General features: G+C 43.0%; 1 long non-coding RNA gene across 1 annotated transcript in view; it reads right to left on the reverse strand.

Annotated features, from left to right (window-relative positions):
• Positions 1 to 21,815, reverse strand: part of LOC134492363 (uncharacterized) — a 227,729-nt gene that overhangs the window by 35,406 nt on the left and 170,508 nt on the right. The window lies entirely within an intron of this gene.

Here is a 21,815-nt window from a genome sequence, read left to right on the forward strand (position 1 = left end):
GGCCGAGTGGCACACCAACAGCAGGTAACCTTGAAAAGAATGTGTAGATTGAAGAGTATCAGTGGAAGTATTGGTTACCCAGTGAGATCAATGTTGTATGGAACAGGTCCATGTGAAACTCTTCGGATCACATTAAATAAAGATCTCAATAGATAATGTAAGGTGACATCAGTTCTTTACGAGCTGAGACCTCTTCTGATGTTCATGAGTTTCAAGATTGGAAGTTGGCTGGAAAACAGCTTCCTTCTGCACTGTTGGTAGCTCAAGATCAATCAGAGGAAGTCCATAGTCCATTTCCTTCCTTCCTTCACTTTGGGGATGGGATGGTGTGAGCTGGGTAGAGCCATAGTGCAGGATCTTTGCATGTGATTTACTTCCGGATAACCTGGGAAGGAATTAGGCTGGGCAACACCCACATCCCCACGGTGACATCTTGAGAAGAGGTAGAGTGCTCTGGGTCTTGTGAACAGGCCTTGTGAATGGGGAAATGTTGTGGAAAATGCCCCAGTAATATCTAACCACCATTGCTACACCCATTAGGGGCTACTTCCCCCTGGGTTCTCTCATGTAGAACAAGTCACCTAGCCTTGGTTCTCAAATACTACCCTTGCAGGGCAGGGAAGAATCTCCACATAGGCTTCTCCTGCAAGGGCTGGGCTTTTCACGTTACAGAGGTGTGGCAAAGAATGGCATTGCAGTGATTTTTAAAGGTAGGAACTATATGCTCACTCCTGGCCTGCACCACCATTCACTGAGGTCATTCCTAAAGTTGACCCAGGTTCATTTTGCAGCAACTTGAGGTCAATCCCTCTCTGTAGCTCCCCAAGGGCATCCACAGGGAGGGTCAACAAGGTCAGGATGGTGAATGCAACCATATAATTGAAGCCTCACCCTTTTTTAATATGTGTCTTATGTGTAACAGTGTAACACACCTAAAAAGGGGGCAAGGCCACACAGTTAACAGCCACCATCTTTCTGCCCCGCCTGCGGACATCCCTGTGGGTACCCCAGTTTCTTCAGAAGGGACCTTCTGCTTGGTTGCCTTCTTAGCATTTGTAAAAGCCTTAATGTAACAGATTTTTGAATGAGATTGTAATCATTGATCATTTTGTATATGCATACGCACCTATGTACATTTTTCTGGCTTTTATTTTGGTTGACGTTTTTGCTGTAACAAGCTATGGGACTTCGGTAGTTAGTGGAATAAAAAGTGCAAAATTTTTGAAAAACAAAATCTTGTTCATTTCCCCAAAAGCCTAACCATAGAAAATATAGCCGTGTATTGCTGCTTATTGCTTGATATAATTCAAGGATTCCACTTAGTGCTTGATGTAATTCGACAGTGCTGAGAGTTCCCTTAAAAACTGTCATCATTAAAATGAACAAGGTTGCCACGGTACAGAAACCAAGTAAGCTGCAGTGCAGACTCAGATCAACCTACTCCGTGCTCCGCCACTTCTGGCTTGTAGATTAGCTTCAAGAGTTTTTCTTTGGCGTTAGCTTTGACTGATTCCATGTGTTGGCAGAGCAGAGGTAAAGACATCGTGTGATTTCCAAATGTCTATTTCTGATGCCATTACTTGTAATTGTACTTTCTTTTTCACTTGTTCTGTGTGTCACTTTTGTAGGGCCTTACTCTTAAACATTGTGTGAAATGTTTTCAATTAAAAAAAAAATTACTTGACAGGATAGGTTCTGTATAAGGATGCCATGTCTTATTTGATCAGTTTTTTCCACTTTCTATTCTGCTTCTTCCCATCTAATACTATCTTTCTATCCATCCATCCATCCATCCATCTATCTATCATCCATCCATCCATCCATCCATCCATCCATCCATCCATCCATCCATCCATCTATCTATCTATCTATCTATCTATCTATCTATCTATCTATCTATCTATCTATCTATCTACCTTCTCTCTCTCTCTGATGTATATTTTGCCTTTCCTTCAGGAGCTCAAAGCAATACACATAACACTCTCTGCTCCAAGTGACTCCGCAACAATAACCTTGTTGCACAGGCTGGATGGAGAACTAGAAGGATGGTCCAAAGTCTTCCAGGGGAGACTTTGACAGCTGAGGGGGGGACTAGGACCTGGGTTTCCCCACTCCTAATCTAGCACCTTCACTACGCTGGCACGTGGAGTGCTTTTACAGCACTTCTGGAGTGCTGTGGCTTCATCCTTTCCCCCCTCCTCGGTTGGCTGCAGAAATAGGGCGGGAATTCTTCTTGGAGATCTTGGACTGACTTCCACCAGGCAGTCCAGGGAGATATCATTCAGTAAGGCAGGAGCTATATTGGAGAAGGCACACTTCCTGGGTCCCACAAGGTGAGGCTTAATCAACAGGACCTGGAGCATCCCACTCTAGTTGGTCTCACTGGATGGGTGGAAACATGGGACAGGCGGTCCCACAAATAGCCAGGCCCCAGGCCATGCAGAGCTTTATAAGTAATAATCAATGCCTTGAATTGCACCTGAAAGTCACTGGCAACCAGTGCAGCTAGCAAAGCAGCGGGAAAACGTGCGCTTACTGCGACATACCCATCACTGCCTGCACCACTGCATTCTGGACCAGCTTAGCTTCACAGTGGTCTTCAAGGGCAGCCCCACAAAGACTGCATTACAGTAATCCAGTTGAGAGGTGAACAAAGCATGAGTGACGGTCTGAGGGCCCTCCTGGTCCAGGAACGGGGGCAACTGGTGCATAAGGTGTGCAAAGGTCATCATGGCCACAGCTGCCATCTGCTCTTTGAGCAGGAGCTGTAAATCCAAGAGGACCCCCAGATTGCACATCAGTCTCACACGGAGAAGTGCAACTCCATTAAAGACTAACTGTTCCTGGAACCAGAGGGGTCAAACAAAATCTTGTCAGAGGTTGAGCCCACATCTGTTCCTCCCCATCCAGGTCTGCACAGCCTCCAGACACTGGGACAGGAATTGGATACCATTGCTTGGTCAATCTGGGGTCAAGATGTATAATTAGATATCATCAACACATTGATGTAAGTATAGGCAGTCCTCACTTAATGACCATAACTGGGACCAGAATTTTGGTTGCTAAGCAAAGTCATTAAGCAAATCTAACCCAATTTTATGACCTTTTTGCAGCAGTTGTTAAGCAAATCACTGCAAGTGTGAGGCGAACCATGTGATTGTTAAGCGAATCACGCAGTTCCCCATTGATTTTGTTTGCCAGAAGCCAGCTAGGAAGGTCGAAAATGGTGATCAGGTGACCACAGGACACTGTGACAGCCATAAATGTGAACCAGTTGCCAAGCGCCCAAACCGTGATCACATGACTCTGGGGATGCTGTGATGGTCATAAGTGTGAGGACTGGTCGTAAGTCAGTTTTACCAGCACCGTTGTACGTCCGAACTGTCACTAAACAAATGGTTGTTAAGTGAGGACTAGCTGTGTATTTTAGGAGGCAAAAAGGTATGCCTTGAACTGCTCAGAGTACTCACCTTTAAAATTAGGCTGATTTTTCCAGAGGGAGTGGTATTTTACTGGGCAAATTGGGTGCCTTAAACCTCTGCAGGCTGTTTCGTCTTTTCACAAGGTATACTCTAGGTAAAACAAATGAAATCTGATATCAGTTGATTGCAGACCCTGTAAAATTCTCCAGAAACACTTCCAATTCAAAACATATTGGACAATGCCCACAGAACAAATTTTAGCGAAAGTAGACTTTGAGTTTGTTTTTAAATTGCAGCCTATCCAAGTAGTAAACCACTTCTGAAATGGGATGATGGCTGCTCCAAATCAGTTTATAATATTACAGTAAAAGGAGATTATTCTTAAGCTCTTACCGGCTACTTTAGGCTGGTTATGTTCTTACCAGCTGCGATTTTCAGCTCCATGGGGAATACAAATCAATCCTATCTTGCAAATCTGGACCATAAATGAATAACAAACTAACCCAGCCAAGGCTCGTGTGTCTAAATACAGATGTAACTGTTATTTTAAGAGGGAATGTATCACTCCATCATTTAACATGCTCAGGACGATCCACAGATTGAATCAGAAATAAATTAGGCAGTGTTCCCAAAGCACAGACGTTGACTTGGATCAGTGTTTTGTTGCTGGTAATCTTACACTCACAAAATTTATGAATGTTTGCTTAATGTATACGTCGTGCGAGAGCATATTTGATGCCCAGGTATTCTCCCTTTATGAGGCTTGATGAAGAGTAAGGGTGTAAATCTGATGGAACTTCACCTGTTTTGACTCTGAGAACTGCTGGGCCAGTTTTATTTAAAGTCCGGCATTCCATACCTTTAGCTTTTGACCATTTAGTATCAATCCCACCCGCCCTGCTCCTTTTCTTGTCCAATTTTCTTTTGACAGACAAGTAAACAACAGAAAAACAAGAACACTTCTGCTCTTTTTAGAGGCCCAAAGTTACAAAAATTTACTGGTGGTAACTTGAGATGTTTTGAGGTTGAGTTTTGCTTTACGGAGGGAATTCTTTGGGAGAAACTTTTCTTTAGGGATGGTAACACAATTGCCAGTGAACGCTGAGTAAAACGTACTGCCAGGAATAGTTGGAGTCTAAAATAGTGTGCACAATTGCTTTGTTTTAACCTATAGCAGCCAGGAAAAAATTAGTACTGTCAGATAATCAGGATTTAAGCTATTGAGGGGCTTGAAGTCAACAGCGTTCCTTTAAATGATGCCTGATAGGCAGTGCAGATCTTTCAGTATAGGCGTCATGTGGTCCCTGTAACCTTGCATGATTTGGTACCTTAGCTGTGGCATTTTGCAGCAATTGCAATGTCCAGGCACTTTTCCAGGGTAGCCCCACATAGGGTGTGTTGCAGTAGTCAAGGTGGATTGTAACAAGGCATGGATAATCAGACAGATATTGCCTGATTAGAGCAAGTTCAGAGGAGGTCAGCAAATACGAACATGGACTTGGGGATATGGCTTATGAGAGCAGGCTGAAGGAAAGTCTGGAGAAAAGCAGATGGAGGTGAGACATGATAGCCATGTCTGGTTAAATAAAAGGAAGCTACAGAGGAGACGGTTAGGAACTCTTACACGGGCACAGAAACGGGGCCCAGAAATGATGGGTATAAATTGCAGCTACCTAGAATTCATTTAAATATAAAGAAAAACTTGAGAGTAAACTCCAGTGGAACAATCTACCTATGGAAGTTACAGGTTTTGTATCTCTGGAGACTTTTAAGAAGACGTTGGGCAGCCACCTCTTGAGGATGGTTGATTTGGTTTTCCTGCGTGATGCAGAGGGCTGGACTAGAGGAATTATGTGGTTGATTCCAACTCCACAATTGTATATATAAAGAGAGGAATCCAAATATAGTCCTCTCTTTAAGCCAACCAGCTCAGGAAGGTTCACATTTGGCCCACAAATCATAGTTTTGCAAATGCATATTTGCCACTTGCAAATCCATAACAGTTGTGAGCCAATGAATTCTCCCAAACTGGATCTTTCCACCCCACCTGGGAGAATGCAGCCCCCCATCAAGTTCATCTCAATTTCCAAGTCCAGCTTTCTTCTGGCCAACAGCAGCTTGTTCTCCCTTGTCCAACCCATTATCAAAATTAGGCAATATTCAAGAGTACCGGTTGCTCCTTTGAAATCAGAAGGAAAGGAGCGGAAGAGCTGGGTGTTGTCAGCAAACTGATTCTGCCCCCCCAACTGTGAATTATCTCCTCCAATGTTTCATGAAGCTATTGAACAACAAAGGGGAAAAGATGGGGCTCTGTAGGCACCATACGTCACACTCCATCTAGTTTCTGTCATACGTCATCCATCAAAATGACTAGTGCTGTTCCATACCCCAATCTTCAAGGCCTTTTTTAAAATCTTTACCAGAGCAAACAACCTATGGGCTGTATGCAGCCTCCAAAGCTTTGTATGGCCCTCAGCTCCCCTAGCATGCTTCAGATATTGGGATACACGTAAAAAAGTCTACCACCAAAACTTCAACAATGACACCAGTGGGCCATTAAGTTTCATTGGCAGCAGAAGCACAGCTTTCCAGATCTGCTTTTAAATGACATATATTTGGATGCCCCAACCCTTCTCCCTTTGTAAATTGAGAAGGGTCTTAGGATCATTAACCTGGTCCCTAAGACAGACCCTTCTTCCTGTCTCTTGATATTCTTTCTAAGTCTACTGGGTCTGCTTTTCTTCATCCCAGGTCCCTTGTTCTTGCTTCCTCCAGCAGAGACTTTAACTTGTAGCACATAGTCAGAATTTTGGAAGCTGAGGAACTGAGACCGCTGCAGCTAAGAAAGGAATCCACAAAGTGCTGTTTACAAGTGTTTTGGCCACTTTTATTTAGAAAAACATAAGCTTTAATTAAAAAAACAACAACAGGTGGTCTCCTCGCTTCCAAAAATGTGTAGCCCCATCATTTTTTTTAACCCCTAGCATAAATGACCTCATGATAAAATTGGAAGGAGCCTTATTTCACAAAGAGACTAGATAAATAAAGTTTTAATCTGGCCAGTACAATTACAAAACAGGCACCAGGCAAAAAGTCTAAGTGGCAAACGGTTTCAACGATCACGTCACATTCTTAGAAAATAAAAATTGCTGCCATCTAATGCACTGTTATTGGAAAGGTGCCCGTCTGGCCCCACAATAGACAATGATGAGCTAGAGGGCATTCCTAGAGAGATGATTAGATGTGAGGAAGGAATGTTTTCAGCATGGCAGCATCTAATCGGAGTATCCAGAACATGTTCTGAAATTTCCAAATGTATTCATCATCTCAAAAATGCTTAAGTCATGCTTAATCTTATCTGGGCTTGGAAGTTAAGGATGGGAGACAACCAGATAATATTTGTGCTGGACTGTTTCTTAATCAAAAGGAACAGCTTGGAAGGAAGCCCCAGCAGCATTTCCATGTTGCTGCCCAAAATTCAGGAGGATTCCGGTAGCCTCATATTTGATTAAAAGGCAGAAGCTTCCGTGAGCTGCAGTTTACGTCATCAAACACATCAAGTGGCCAACCCAGTGTTTCTCAACCTCAGGAACTTTAAGATGTGTGGACTTCAACATGCTGGCTGGGGAATTCTGGGAGTTGAAGTCCACACATCTTAAAATGGCTAAAGATGAGAATCACTGATTTAAGGAGTATAAGCAAATGGAATAACTGTTTCACAATCATCAAGGACCCTCTCATCTTTGAGGACAGGGAGTGCCTGCTTTTTCAGAAAAGAGAAATTTCAATGCACAGACAATTGCTTATCAAAGGTACAGTAGCCCTGAAAATTACCCCTTCGTGTTACTGTAACATTGTGACTTCTATGAACACAGACAAGCCTGAATGAATTTATTACAGGTAGTCCTTGCTTAATAACCACAACTGAGCCCAGAATTTTGGTTGCTAAGCAAAGCACTCATTAAGCGAATCTGACCCAATTTTATGACATTTTTGCGGTGGTTGTTAAGTGAATCACCACAGGTGTTAATTGAAGCATGTGGTTGCTAAGCGAATCATGCTTTCCCCCATTGATTTTGCTTGCCAGAAGCCAGTCAGGAAGGTAGAAAGCGGGGATCTCATGACCATGGGACCTTGTGATAGTCATAAATGCAAACCGGTTGCCAAGTGCCCAAATTATGATCACGTGACTGTGGGGAAGCTGCAACAGTCATAAATGTGAGGACCAGTTGTAAATCATTTTTTCCAGCACCACTGTAAGTCCGAACAGTCACTAAATGAGTGGTTGTTAAGTGAGGACTATCTGTATCTTTATCCTTGAGAACAGCAGCCATGAAATTAAAAGATGCTTGCTCCTTGGGAGGAAAGCTATGGCAAACCTATACAGCGTATTAAAAAGCAGAGACGTCACCTTGCCTTCAAAGGTCTGAATAATCACAGCTATGGGTTTCCCAGTAGTGATGTGTAGCTGTGAGAGTTGGACCGTAAGGAAGGCTGGGCGCCGAAGAACTGAGGCTTTCGAACTGTGGTGCTGGAGAAGACTCTTGAGAGTCCCTTGGACTGCAAGGAGGTCAAATCAGTCAGTCCTACAGGAAATCAACCCTGACCGTTCATTGGAAGGACAGACACTGAAGCTGAAGCTCAAATACTCTGGCCACCTAACGCGAAGAGAGACCTCACTGGAAAAGGCCCTGATGCTGGGAAGGACTGCAGGCAACAGGAGAAGGGGACGGCAGAGGGTGAGATGGCTAGACAGCATCACCGAAGCAGTGAACATGAATCTGAGTAAACTCCGGGAGGGAGCGGAGGACAGGAAGGCCTGGCTTGCTGTGGTCCATGGGGTCACGAAGAGTCGGACACAACCACTGAAGAACAACAACAGCAGCACAATTGGAGGACTTCAGACATACATTTCAAAGCTTCCTTTGAATACAAGGAGGATGTTATAGTAAAGAATGTGGGTCTTGCCAGGGTCATGAAGATTTGCTACTTGCATGCCAATTTCACCTTTCTTAAGCAGGAGGTGAGAAGATTGCCGTGTTGCAAAGCAAGCAGTTTATATGGATTGCCAATTACTGCGACTTTTTTATGTTCTATGTAAAGAAATATCCTACGTTTATTGGTTATATCTTCTAGCGCTACAACAAGGTGCAGGGCTTTGAACACACAGTCACGGCCACCATCTTGATCCTGCAGATGGCCCTGAAGTAAGTCATCTTATTGAAATAAATACAGGTTGATTAATGAATAAATGCAGAAAAGAATGGCATTGCAGGTTAGGACCTACTTCCCCATTGCAATATTTAAAAAGAAATTGTTGTTTAGTAAGTCCAGTGATTTCAAATGTACTTTATCTAGCAGCTGCCAGCATTCTGTAAGAACAATCGTTTTTATAAACGCAATTTATTCAGTTCAGTATTATCTGAAATAATGCAAAGGTGAACTAGACAATGCCTTTAACCGTATCGCTTGTAAGGCAGGAACTAAGTGATCAGGCGGCCAAATATTTTAGCAAAAATGTGTGCCTTTTTTTTTTTGGCTGCATATGTGAAATTTGACCTTCTGCTGTTGAACTGTATTTAGACAGACGCCTGCAGTAATCTCTAATAAAACCAGCAAACTTCTGGCATGCAGGATCCCTTTGGTTCTATGGTATTGTATGTTTATGAGGTAAAAAGAGACAGGAAGGGTTAGAGTAAGGAATTTCAAACATTGTTGACATTCTAAATTGGCTTCAGGCTTTCCTTCCTTAAAAATTATGTTAGGGTTAAAAGGTATCCCTTTTCTTCCTGATTCTTGTGATTTTGGCAAGTTAAAAAGCAACACTGGGAATCTGGTCCAAGACCAGATTTATTTGGAAGATGTCTAATGCAAAGAGCCAAAAGTTGGCGCTCACCTCAGAGTAAGGCTTTTCTTGCCTGAAACAGAATCCAAATGGGATCATCCATCCTTTCAAGGTCCAAAATGTTCTAAGATGGAGGTTTACAAACCACGTTTTGCAGAACCCGAGTTCCATGAGAACTTGATGGGCCAAAATCATCATCACCAACATCATCATCGTCGCCCAAACACGTCCAAATGTCTATTACTGGAGCTTTGTCTCTTGATAAGCAGTTTCAGGAAATTTTATTTTCAGTGGGTTTCATGGTCTGAAAAAGTTTGGAAACGTGTTCTAAGACACCCATTTCTGCTGATCCTGTTCCCAAACAGCTCTGCCTCAGAGATCAAGTAGGTGTTTTGCCCATTTCCAGAGTCCTCTGGTCTGGAAGGATTCGTGGCTAGTTTTTTGGAGAAGTGGTGCTGACCAGAATAAATCAGAACTGAGTGTGCTCCCTTTGTGCCTCCTGAACTGTTTAAGGATCTGTTTAGAGCAGTGTTTCTCAACCTTGGCAACTTTAAGACAGGTGGACTTTAACTGAACATTCAGCAGAAGGGTGTGAAAGATACTAAAGAAATACTTCAAAGCTTGGTCCATGTTAAAGACAATTACTTTTATAAGTTTAAAAAAAAAAATCCCCCCAATTTATTTCAGGGCTTCCCACCATTGCTGCTTAGACCATCAGCTGCTAAGCAGTGTCGTGTTTTTCCATAACAGGATATTGTGTCCTTCGTTATGCTGCCAGATTGAGCCAACTTTTAGCTTAATGTGTCTTTTGGGAATCCCAGTCTGACCTCATTCTGAGAAAAGCCGTACAAGTCGACTGGAGGTGGTGGGGGTCACTCCCCCCCCCCGCCCCACAGACTATTATTTATTATCACGTATTAATGAGACTCAGTTTAATAAAGATGTCATCTGCCCCACAATTGCATAATCAGCAGTGTCCTTGCAACTGTTGAAGCCTTGCGGGGGCCAAAAAAATGACAAGCTTTTTGATTTGTCCTTTATGTTTATGGTTATGCAGCTTGGTCCTCATTAACATGCAAACACGTTTGAGAGAGCAGGGGATCCAAAAGAGTCTCATTAATGCTTTTTTCCTTGATTTGCCACTGATGCTTCCACAGGGATTTTGCAGGGAAATAGGTACTAATTGTGAAGGTTAAATTGTATCATCCATGCACCTTTTTTCCTCTCTCTTTCTTTACGGTTATATTTTACCAATATAGGCAAAGGAGATCCCAAAATCACAAAACTTTAATAGGATAGAAGCAGCAGCAAAATGACTGAAATACACTTGTGGGCATCTTTGTTTCCCGTTTTCCAAGCTTCCACTTCCACAAAGAGGACAGATCAGGATTCTTTGACAACAGTTTGCCCCAGACAGAGCTTCCCCTTTTTATTTTATGTTTTAGTAAGAGTTTTATTAAGTTTAGAAGAAAGATAAAAATTACCAAAAAAAGCAAAAAAACTACAAAAAGAAGAACAAACTAAAACAGTGTAAAACCCAAGAAAAAAGAATTTTGGAGATTCCATAAAGAAGTGACTTGCCACAGCAAGAACGTTGCATATAACCATTTCCATAATTAATCCCTTACTCTATATCAAACCAAGATCACATTATTTCTATGAATCGTACGGAGCTTCCCCTTGGAAATATCCTTTAACCAGACAACCCCTACAATGGTGAAGTGTTGTCTCTAAGAAGGAAATCTGATCTCAGGGCCAACTCACTTCCATCTCGTAATGTGTCTGATATTTTGTTGTGTTAAACACAAGCCTTTTTTTTTTCTTTGTCCTCTATCCCACTTCTTCCTGAAACAGCTTTCGGATGAAGTTTTTCGTTACCGTTCTTAACAGCTGTTTCTGTCCCTCCCAAAGCATTATAATGCCCTGTGAAATATGTACAGGCCAAGAAAATGAAATGTACAGATTTGGCAGGCCCCTGTAGTGTGACAGCTTTGCCCTTAAGTGCCTAATTGGTTTAAGCCAGGTAGGGCTCCTTTCTGATCCTAGGACATCTTCAGTAATCTCTCTGCCAGCAGAGCCGATAAGACTTGGCTAAAAGCACAGTCTTTGCAGCCCCTGAAATGAAATCCTCATCCGTTAAGGATTTAGTTTTATAATCTGGTTTATCAAATTGTGTGAGCAGGCAAACCTAAGAGGAAGCAAACCTTTCTGACATTGGCTTGGATTGTGTTTTCTAACTAAACACTTGTTGACAGCATAACCTAAATTTCCATCTCTTTGCTGCTGTCTTTGTTCATGTTGGCAAAGGACCGGTTTGGCCGCTGGCCAGCCTGCAGTTATGTTTTATTTACATGTATATTCATATGGGTCCTCATGCAGCTCCTATTAGATTAAAGAGAACAGGGAAGAATTGAGATCTATGGGACACTTAGAAAATGTGTGGGGGTAAAGCCAGAATTGATAGGGTCAAAAGTAAGTAAGTGCTGAATGAATGGTGGACTGAATATGCAGGTGAACGACCAGCACAAAAGTGTATAAAGAGGATGAATGAAAATCAGATTGCAAAACAAACATGTGAAGGAAAAGTGAATGGGTTGAGAGGAAGTAGAAGGCCAAGGAAGTTCTGGCTGGATGGAGTTGATGAGATCCTTAAAAAGAGAGAGGGATGGATGGGCATGGTGGGAACAAGGATGATTTGCAAGGAGGGAAAGGTATGATGAACGGGTCTAGTGAATGGCGTTGATGCCTTTAATGTCTTCGTCTTACTATTTCTTACTCCTTTTTGGTGCATAATATGACTTACCCTAAAAAGGAATAGCATATAGGATGAGGGGTCTGTTGTGGTTTATTCGTGTAGTCGCTTCCGACTCTTCGTGACTTCGTGGACCAGTCCACGCCAGAACTTCCTGTCGGTCGTCAACACCCCCAGCTCCCCCGGGGACAAGTCCGTCACCTCTAGAACATCTTTACAGGAAGATCTCTTGCCTCAGTGTCCTTTCTGCAACCCGTTACTCCAGCATCCTGAAACAATACAGGTATTTGTGTGGATAGCCAGGGGAACAGAAAGGACTTGCTGAAAGTTGGATTGGTCTGCAGCTATAGTGCTTCTCATCTTTTCTCTCTTTAGATTTTATTCCTGATACGGCAATCCTCCTGGGAAAGCTAATTTGTGCAGAGGAAGCAGTTTTTCTCTATAGTTGGGGAACCAGTTTTCAAGTCCAAGTTCCAAGTGGGGAGAATCTGTTCCTGCACTGAACCAGTGGTCAGTAATCAAGAGGCAAGAAAGACTATCAGAAGGCTCCCACGGCCGCCCCCTCTTGCTAAAGAAGATTGTACTTTCTCTTTAATGCAGTACAGGTAGTCCTCGACTTACGGCCATAATAGGGACCAGAAAATTCATCATTACAGGAAAATTGGACATTACACGAGGCATCACGTGGCTGCACCCAATTTTATGAGATTTTTGCAGTGACCGTTAAGCGAATCGCCACGGCCGTTAAGTGAATCACACGGTCATTAAGTGAATTATGCGGTTCCCCATTGATTTTGCTTGTTGGAAGCTGGCTGGGAAGGTCACAAATGGCAATCACGTGATCCTGGGACGTTGCAATCATTGTAAATGCATGCCAGTTGCCAAACCCGAATTTTGATCACGTGACTTCAGGGATGCTGTGATGGTCGTAAGTGTGAGGACTGGTCGTAAGTCACTTTTTCCAGTGTGTCATAACTTCAAACGGTCTCTAAACTAGTGGCTGTAAGTCGAGGACTACCTATATTTGTCTTCTGATGGGATCAGGTTTTGGTGAAGGAACAAGACATCTCCCATCTCTCGATTTCTTCCTCCCATACCGCCTAGGAGATGGCTACCTGTCTTGCTTCTATGTCAGAGGACTCTCTTGGAAGATGCTGGAAAGTGACTCTTGAGTTAAGATGAGAAGAAGCCCTATTTAATGATTGTAAAGATCTGGATTCCCCCATCAATATAAATCTTTCCAGTTCAGTTGACAGAATAAGAAGTGGGGGGCAGAAATCATAGGTTGGAAGGGAGCTTGGAGATCGTCAAGACTAATCCACTGCCCGTTGAAGGAATGCAAAACTTTAGCATCCTCAACAGATGGCCATCTATCCTCTATTTCAGTGTTTCTCAACCTCTGCAACTTTAAGATGTGAGGACTTCAACTCCCAGAATTCCTCAGCCAGCATGGCTGGCTGAGGAATTCTGGGAGTTGAAGTCCGCACATCTTAAAGTTGCAGAGGTTGAGAAACACTGCTCTATTTAAACACCTCACCAGCAAAGGAGAGCCCACCATCAATCAAGGCAGGCTGTTCCATGGCTGAACAACTCTTAGGAAGTTCTTCCTGATGTCCAAGCAAAATCTACTTTCTTGTACTTGAAGCCCTTTGTGTCTTGTCCTGCGTTCTGGAATAACGGAACCAGTCTGCCCCATCTTCTACATAAGGGCCCTTCAGATCATTGGAGAGGACCATCCTGTCTCCCTGCGGTCTTCTCCAGGCTAAACAAACTCCACAAGATTTTAAGCATTGTTTCTTTTATGGTTAACCACCTTGACTCTAATAATAGCAGATTTTAGATTCTTTAGATTTAGAGCAGAGACATCACACTGACAACAAAGGCCCGCATAGTTAAAGCAATGGTGTTCCCTGTAGTAACATATGGCTGCGAGAGCTGGACCATAAGGAAGGCTGAGCGAAGGAAGATCGATGCTTTTGAACTGTGGTGTTGGAGGAAAATCCTGAGAGTGCCTTGGACTGCAAGAAGATCCAACCAGTCCATCCTCCAGGAAATCAAGCCAGACTGCTCACTTGAGGGAATGGTATTAAAGGCAAAACCGAAATACTTTGGCCACATCATGAGAAGACAGGACACCCTGGAGAAGATGCTGATGCTGGGGAGAGTGGAGGGCAAAAGGAAGAGGGGCCGACCAAGGGCAAGATGGACGGATGATATTCTAGAGGTGACGGACTCGTCCCTGGGGGAGCTGGGGGTGTTGACGACCGACAGGAAGCTCTGGCGTGGGCTGGTCCATGAAGTCACGAAGAGTCGGAAGCGACTAAACGAATAAACAACAAAAGATTCTTGCAGGAACAGTCATGGTTGCAGCCTCACATTCTCTCTTCTGTTTCTATGATAGACCATACCTTCTGGGCAGAGGGGGATCTGCGGGGCAGGGGGTCAAAAAAGTCAAGATGGTAATTGCAGTCTTGCAATGGAAGCCATGGTCCATTTAATGTGCCATGTTAAAAGGGCAGGGCTTTGACTATGCAGTTGTGACAAGCATCTTGATTTTTTTGACCTTGCCTGCAGACTTCCCCAAAATGGGGCCTCCATTCTGTGAATGGGCAGTTTGAAAATAATAAACTGTCCTTAAGAAATATGCTTCTATATTAGAGAGCAGTCAAATCTTATTTCTAAATTTGCAAAGCCATGGATTCTATTTATGCATTCCTCCTGCGAATCAGACAAAAATATGTAGCTCTTAAAAAAGCAGACTTCTGTTACTGGCCATCTTTTATTTCCAAGTGAAATATCTTTCAACAACCACTGACATCTTTTTATTTCTAATTAAACCTTTTGATTTCCAGCATGGCTCATGAAGCAGGCTGGTATGGAAGAGGGGGATAAATTAATCCGTGTCTTTATATTTTTACTCCCCTCTGATGTTGAATGGCTATTTTGCTGCAGGGGGGTGGGGTGGGGGGAGAAACCTCAACAAATCTGTTGGTCTTCCTTGCAATAAAAGTTGTCTTTAATGCCATTTGGAGCCATCTCCGTTGGTGTAAATCCAGCTTGTGGTGAGTTTTTAATTTTTAAAAATCCGTTTCTGCTCAAATGGAGTTCAATGCAGAGATTACCCTTGTTTTGTATTCTAATGAGCAGCCTCTGTATTTTTTTAGGCTGATTAAAGGGTAGTCTGGAAGCAACAGCCATTGCCCCCCACCCCACGCTTGACTAACAAATGCTTCTTTGTTATCTTTTTGGGAGATCCTCTTTGAGGTGTTATTGCTGCACAGAAGCATGAATGTATTTGTGTCTGGGTGGAATGGGGGGAGGGTGCGATATTACTATTTCTTTTTTACAGTGCTTATTGGCTTCCCTATAACAGAGCGATCCGACTGGCTCAAAACCAGAAATAAAATAATAGCAGTTGTAGCTACAATACAGAAATAATATACAGGTAGTCCTCACTTAACGACTGTAATTAGGACCAAAATTTTGGTTGCTAAGCAAAGCGGTCATTAAGCAAATTGGATCTGATTTTATGACCTGTTGTACAGCGGTTGTTAAGCAAATCACTATGGGTGTTAAGTGAACCACTTGGTCATTAAGTGAATCACATGGTCATTAAGTGAATCACTCCATTCCCCATTGATTTTGCTTACCAGAAGCCATCTGGGAAGGTCAAAAATGGTGATCACGTGACCATGGGATGCTATGACAGTCATAAATGCGAACCAGTTGCCAAGCGCCCAAATCATGATCATGTGACTGTGGAGATGCCACGATGGTCATAAGTGTGAGGACCCGTTATAAGTCGCTTTTTTCAGCATGGTTGTAATTCTGAACCATCACTAAATGAATGGTTGTTAAGTGACGACTACCTGTAGTGTTTAAACATACAAATCGCAGCAGCACATTCCAGGGAAAGAAAGTCTTGAAGCTAAGTTGGAGAAAACAGCTGATGACTCTCGAACCAATGCACCAGGTGAGACTCAAAGTGGGAAGCATTCCTCCAGATTTGGGGTGCTGCTTTTATAAAAGGGGGCTGTCTCTGTAGCCACTTTTTCAATTAGTCTATTCAGAGAAGCCCCCATTCCAGAGAGAGACAGTTAATGGTGCAATGAAAGGGCAACAGTATATTTTGTTGGTTTGATTGTTAATGTCAGTATTTTTCAAACTTGGGAACTTTAAGATGTTAAAAGACCATTCCCACTTCCCTGGAGTGGAGAGAGATGGCTAGCTGAGGATTACATTATTTTTATCTAATTATTTATTTTCCGCTCAGCCAGCTACATTTTCTGAAAAAGAAATTCCATCTTTGTGCCATGTGGATGTCAACATTTGGAAACCATTAGACCAACTAGCAAGCCCTGCTATTCCCAGGGCACTTCTATTAGCCTTCATGGAGAAGCTGCCCAGAAGTCCTTTCTGTTTCGCTATTGGGGTTAGGATGTGCTCCAGCTAAAATTAAGAACGTTAAGAGCAGGCTAGGACGTTTTTGGACTTTGCTCCGGGAGATTCAGCTTCAGGCTGGGTTCTCGGTTGTGAAGTTCTCTGGGTGATGCTGGGCCAGTTGCATCCAAACCAGGCTTAGACCTGGCCTAAATTGCTGCATGCAGTTATTCCAAGTATTGGACTTAGACCAGTTTGACTTCCTCTCCTGGAACACACCAACTTAAACGGCTTGGATGAAGGGAACATAAATTGCCAGTAATCATAAATAGTTGGATCCCACTGCTCCCTTCTGCCAAAGAGCCATTTACCATTAGTGTCTTCCCTCAAAATAAGATAAGTGGTCGATTTATCCCACTTTAAGTTTTAAATTCCCCTTATTTTAACAGAGGGGGTTAAGATGACACTAAATTCTCACCCAATGAAATCAAGAACAGCAGTGAGTTTGGCTACACTTTCAAGACCATAGAATCATAAAATCAATCATGGAATCATGGAATCACAGGGTTGGAAGGGATCTTGGAGGGGTAAACTCCTGGCTTTGTTATTGCATTCACTTCTGTGTGTTGGTATTTGTTTTTTCTGCTTTTGGCTGTAGAGGAATTAAGTTACTGTGGTAACAAATCACTCTGGCAGGGTGAGAAGGTCAGACTTAAGTATCCTCAGTTTGGGGTGGAAAAGCATGACCATATAAGGTAAAGCTCTTGATTTGCCTACAGGAAGCTTGCCTGGACCTTGTTTCAGTTTCCTTTTACACAGCCTTCCTTCCAGTCCTACTCAGAGCTCATGTGCGTGTGTATGAGCTTGTAAAGCTTTTGTGCCTATCCAGGATATCTGGATATGAAACTGTTCATGTTTTTGTGCTTTCTGTAAATGCTTTTATTTTTATAGAAATGCCTGGTGTGTGTTTCTTCTGATCTCTCGGGCCAAACGCTTTCCAGCACACTCTTAACACTGTGGGCCAGTCTCTACGGTCAGGTGCATGAACCTTTTGGCATCAGGTGGCAGGCCTGCAGAGCTGTGCAGCTTTGGAGCGACTAAGAGCCACATTGCCAAAAAAAAAAAAAAAAAAAGGTGAGGCCAGAATAAAAAAAAAACCCTAGATTTAATTTAGTATGATTTATTTATTTATTTATTTATTTATTTATTTATTTAATTATAATTAATTGTTCATTGAATGCAATCAAGGAGTGGCGACCTATGGAGATGCTCTTTGGCAGGGAACGTTCAAATCTTTTGGACCTTACGGGCAGCCCTAGGCCAAAATTTATAAGCCCCTGGTGCAGTGAGAAAAAAGGTGCAAGAAATGAGGACAAGCGGGTGTGCTCTAAATATCTATACAGCGACTTTCACGGCGTAGAAAGGCAAGATACGCTCAGCCTCCCATCTGTTTAAATAACTGGTCTGTCGAGCGAGTTGGGGCCATGCAAATGAGGCAGGTTTGGCTCCGAAGCGTCAATTTGGAAAGTGGATCCGGTGGAACATTCAGTCGTGAGGTTGATTGGGTTTGATTCTGATGTTCAGATGGAACTGCCAGAGAATGGAGGGCCAAAAAGGTTTCCGGACCCGTGCTGAAGCATCCAAATGATTTCAGAGGCATCCAACTCAATCGTATAATTTCTAATTGGATTCTGAGGTTTTATTCAGACTGAATTTCCAAATCACATGGCTCTGGTAGGAGCATTCCAGAGAGTTTTCCGGGCCCTGCTCGGAAATTCTGGGGATTGAACTGCGTGCAAAGAATGCTGTACAACTGAGCCGCAGTCCCATCGCTTCTTTAGTCAATTTCCTTGCATTCTTGTAAAGGATAAGTAGAGATTTCCCCCAGATTCCCCCTCACGGAGCATTAAGGCGACAGCTTTCTTTTATTAATGATGCTTTTCAAAAACACCAACGGTGGTGGTGTATTTGCCGGCTTCATTTCTTCCTGTTGCTGATTGCTTTTTCCAGCCTCTTGGTTTGAAAACCTGCTCAGCAGAAGCAAAAATTTTAGCATTGGGGGCCACCCAATGCCCTTCTTTAGTGCTGAGTCTACAGACAAATGTTTCTCAACCTCGGCTGGCTGGGGAATTCTGGGAGTTGAAGTCCACACATCTTAAAGTGGCCGAGGTTGAGAAACACTGCTATAGCCTGTCATTTGAGTGTTGAATTGCAAAGAAGAAATTACACTTACTCTTGAGGTCACTATCTCGGAATATCAACCTGTCAAAGCCAGGGTACCTTTTCAGGAAATGTATTATCCTCTGACATTCCCCCCTCTGGTCCTGCCTCCAATAAATCAAGAATACACAGTTGGAATCTGGCATAAGTTCTGCCTTTATTTCGGAGTAGGAGACCCCTGTGTTTCCAGCCCCTTCCTTACACACTGTTTTGGGTCCTTCCTAAGGCTGCGATACAAATAGAGGCTCAGGAGGGAGTCTCCAAGGTCAGATTTCTTCTCCGAATTCAGAGCTGTCCTTGAATCTATTGTGTCCTACAGTCCCTTGGAAAACTTGGGATGCTCCATAAGGTTGCAGTTACACAATACTTGCTCAGGACCAGCTCCAGCCAATTTGCTGTCCAAGGCGGAGACCAGTGTGGGCACCTTCCTCCTTCCAGTTCCATGTACAGATTGAAAAAGGGAACATATTTCAAGGAGAGCATCAGGAGAGCATCTCCCGACACAACCAAATCCAAGAAAGTAGTAGCATGTGGTTCAAATTCAGCTGCTGAAGTATGTCCATGTGTCACCATGCCATACGCTTTTGAGTCTGTCCCATAGCAGCGCAGCCCTGTCACTTAAGATCCCTTCCATCAATAATTATTTGAGATGGCATTTAAAGAAATGCCTGAAATTCAGCACATATGCTTTACGTGGAGAAAGTCCCTGATGTTCTCCATGACGACATCTCCAGGACCAGATCATGGAAAGACCTCTTTGGGCTGAGCATCTCAGGAGCTTTTGCTAGGCAGGGGAGGTGGGCAATATTAGGTTGGATGGACAAATGGACCAGTTTTAGGGGGCCCATGAGTTTGAAATACAACTCCCAGCATCCCTCATCATAGGCTATGCTGGTCTGGGTTGCTGGGAATTATAGTTTGGCAGTTGTGGAGCAAAACAGGAAGCGGGAATGCTATGCATGGGTTGTAAACCTAATCAATTTCTGAGCTTCATTTTTATGTTTTAAACTTGTTTCATACTTGTTAAACTATTTAGCTCTGTATGGAGAGAGTGACTGTCCAGGGTCTGAAGCAGAGAGATCTTTCCCGTCTCCTGCGGATCCTTTTAATCAACGATGGCAGGGATTTAACTCTGGAATCTCTGTAAAACAGAGCAAACACCCCACCATTAGGATTTTTTATGCTTTTTAAAGGAGTTCAGTTTTCTCTAACTGCAAGTGACTGGAAGAGGCACTCCTGCTTTATAAACTTAAAACCCTTTGGTGAACCACTGGTAGTTTAGGGTTAAAAACAAAAACGAAAACATCTAAGACTGAGGTCAGTCAGCTTCTGACATGGTTTTGCTTGCTTTATTTTTGCCCATTCACAAGTAGTAAATCATAGAATTCTGGGTCTGTAGAGTTGGAAGGGACCACAAGGGTCATCTAGTCCAACCCTTGACACCCAGGTAGAACTAAAGCTTCATAAACTATAATGCAGTTTCCTTGGTTCCAAACCAAGCATCGTAGGGAATGAAGCCAACCAGTGACTAAAGTTTGCTGTCCCTGAAAATAACTGCGGGCAGCTGCATTTCGAGATTCCTCATTCCATTCTTTCTTTGCTCCACATCGGGTGCTGATGAAAATCCTGGCTTGAAATCGTAGTTAGGACATGCAAGTTCAATGAAAAAAAAATATCCTAATTCATAAAACACCTTCATGTCAAGTAGGAGGAGGTCTTCTGTGACAGTGAAGTAGAGCTTGTGGCTTAAAAATCTCCAAGTTGAGCCAAAACAGCAAAGTTTATTCTTTGTTCCAATGAATATCTAATAGAAGCCTTCAGAACTACAACGTTTTGGTCTAATTTTTGCTTTCTAAGATGTTAGAGAGAAAACATGGGTGCAATGATATTGATGGACTATTAACTAATGTGACATATTGTCTGTGGTAAGTGGTTAATCTATCAAAATGTTGCTTGTTATAATACGTTCTGGGGATGAAATCTGTTTTTCAGATATGTTTTATATTTGTACCAGGTGATGGGAAAGATAATATATTATGTGCTGGTATTGCAGAGGGAAGAAACTGTTTAAGGGCAATAACTGAACATCATAAATCTTTTTCACCACTTCATCCCTTCTTTGCCATCTGTTTTGTATCTCCCATGAAAGTTCTTAAGCTCAACCTCATTAGTAACATTGCAGCCAATTTCTATGTGCAGATTTCCCACCCCATCACAGGCTCAGAACCAAAATGCTGAATTAGGTGTATGCAATGGAATTTTCCCTTTTGCTTCCATGGGATTGTAGGCCCCAACACAAATGAAAAACAAATTTAAGAATAACACAGTGCTTTGCAGGAAGGGAAAACTGTTGAGAGTATCAGGAAATGTCAGCATTTGAACCAGGAAATGTCAGCATTTGAACCTGGGATCCACTGAATTGCCTGGTGTAGCAACTGCCTTGGGCAGCTTCATATCTGTCCCCCTCCTTGAGGGGCTTTCCTGGACTCAACTATGTTAGATAATTTTTGTCCAGTCTCCAGCCTTTCATTTTAGGAGAATGTTGTTGAGAATGTGGTTGGGTTATGGAAGATCCTGGAGGAAACAGAATAATTAGATCCTTTTCAGTTGGACTTCATTCTGGGGCATAGTATGGAGATAGCTTTGATAACTCATGTGGATAACTCATTCAACCAGGATGAGGGAGGTTCAACCATCCTGGTTCTTCTTGATTTCTCAGAGGCTCTAATGTCATAGATCATGGTATCCTTCTGAATTAACTTGAGGATGTGGGGGGCATGGTGTATGGTGGTTCACTTTTCTCCATAACCAGTTCCAACTGCTGCTGGTAGAAGGAACAAAATGAAGCCCAATGCTCCTGATTTGGGGGGATTTTTGACACACTTAGTCCTCCTATTTAGCATCTTCATGAGGCTACTGGATCAGGTTATCCATCAGTTGGCATCAGGTATCAACAGTAGCCATACATCTGCTCCCTGGCCCAGCCAAGTGATGCTATTGAAGTGATGTGCCAGTGCCTAGAGGCTGTGAGGTTTTGGATGGGGAAGAACTCAACCCTAGCAAGACTGAGTGGCTGTGGGTGTTTGAGTCTCCTGATGCTGGGGAGCTTCCATCTTCGGCCTGAAGAGGGGTTGCACTACCCTGTTCAGATCTAGTGCACAATCTGGAGGTCCTCCTAGACTCACACCTCCTTCTC

Source organism: Candoia aspera, chromosome 1, assembly GCF_035149785.1.
Source record: "Candoia aspera isolate rCanAsp1 chromosome 1, rCanAsp1.hap2, whole genome shotgun sequence".
NCBI classification, from domain to species: Eukaryota; Metazoa; Chordata; class Lepidosauria; order Squamata; family Boidae; genus Candoia; species Candoia aspera.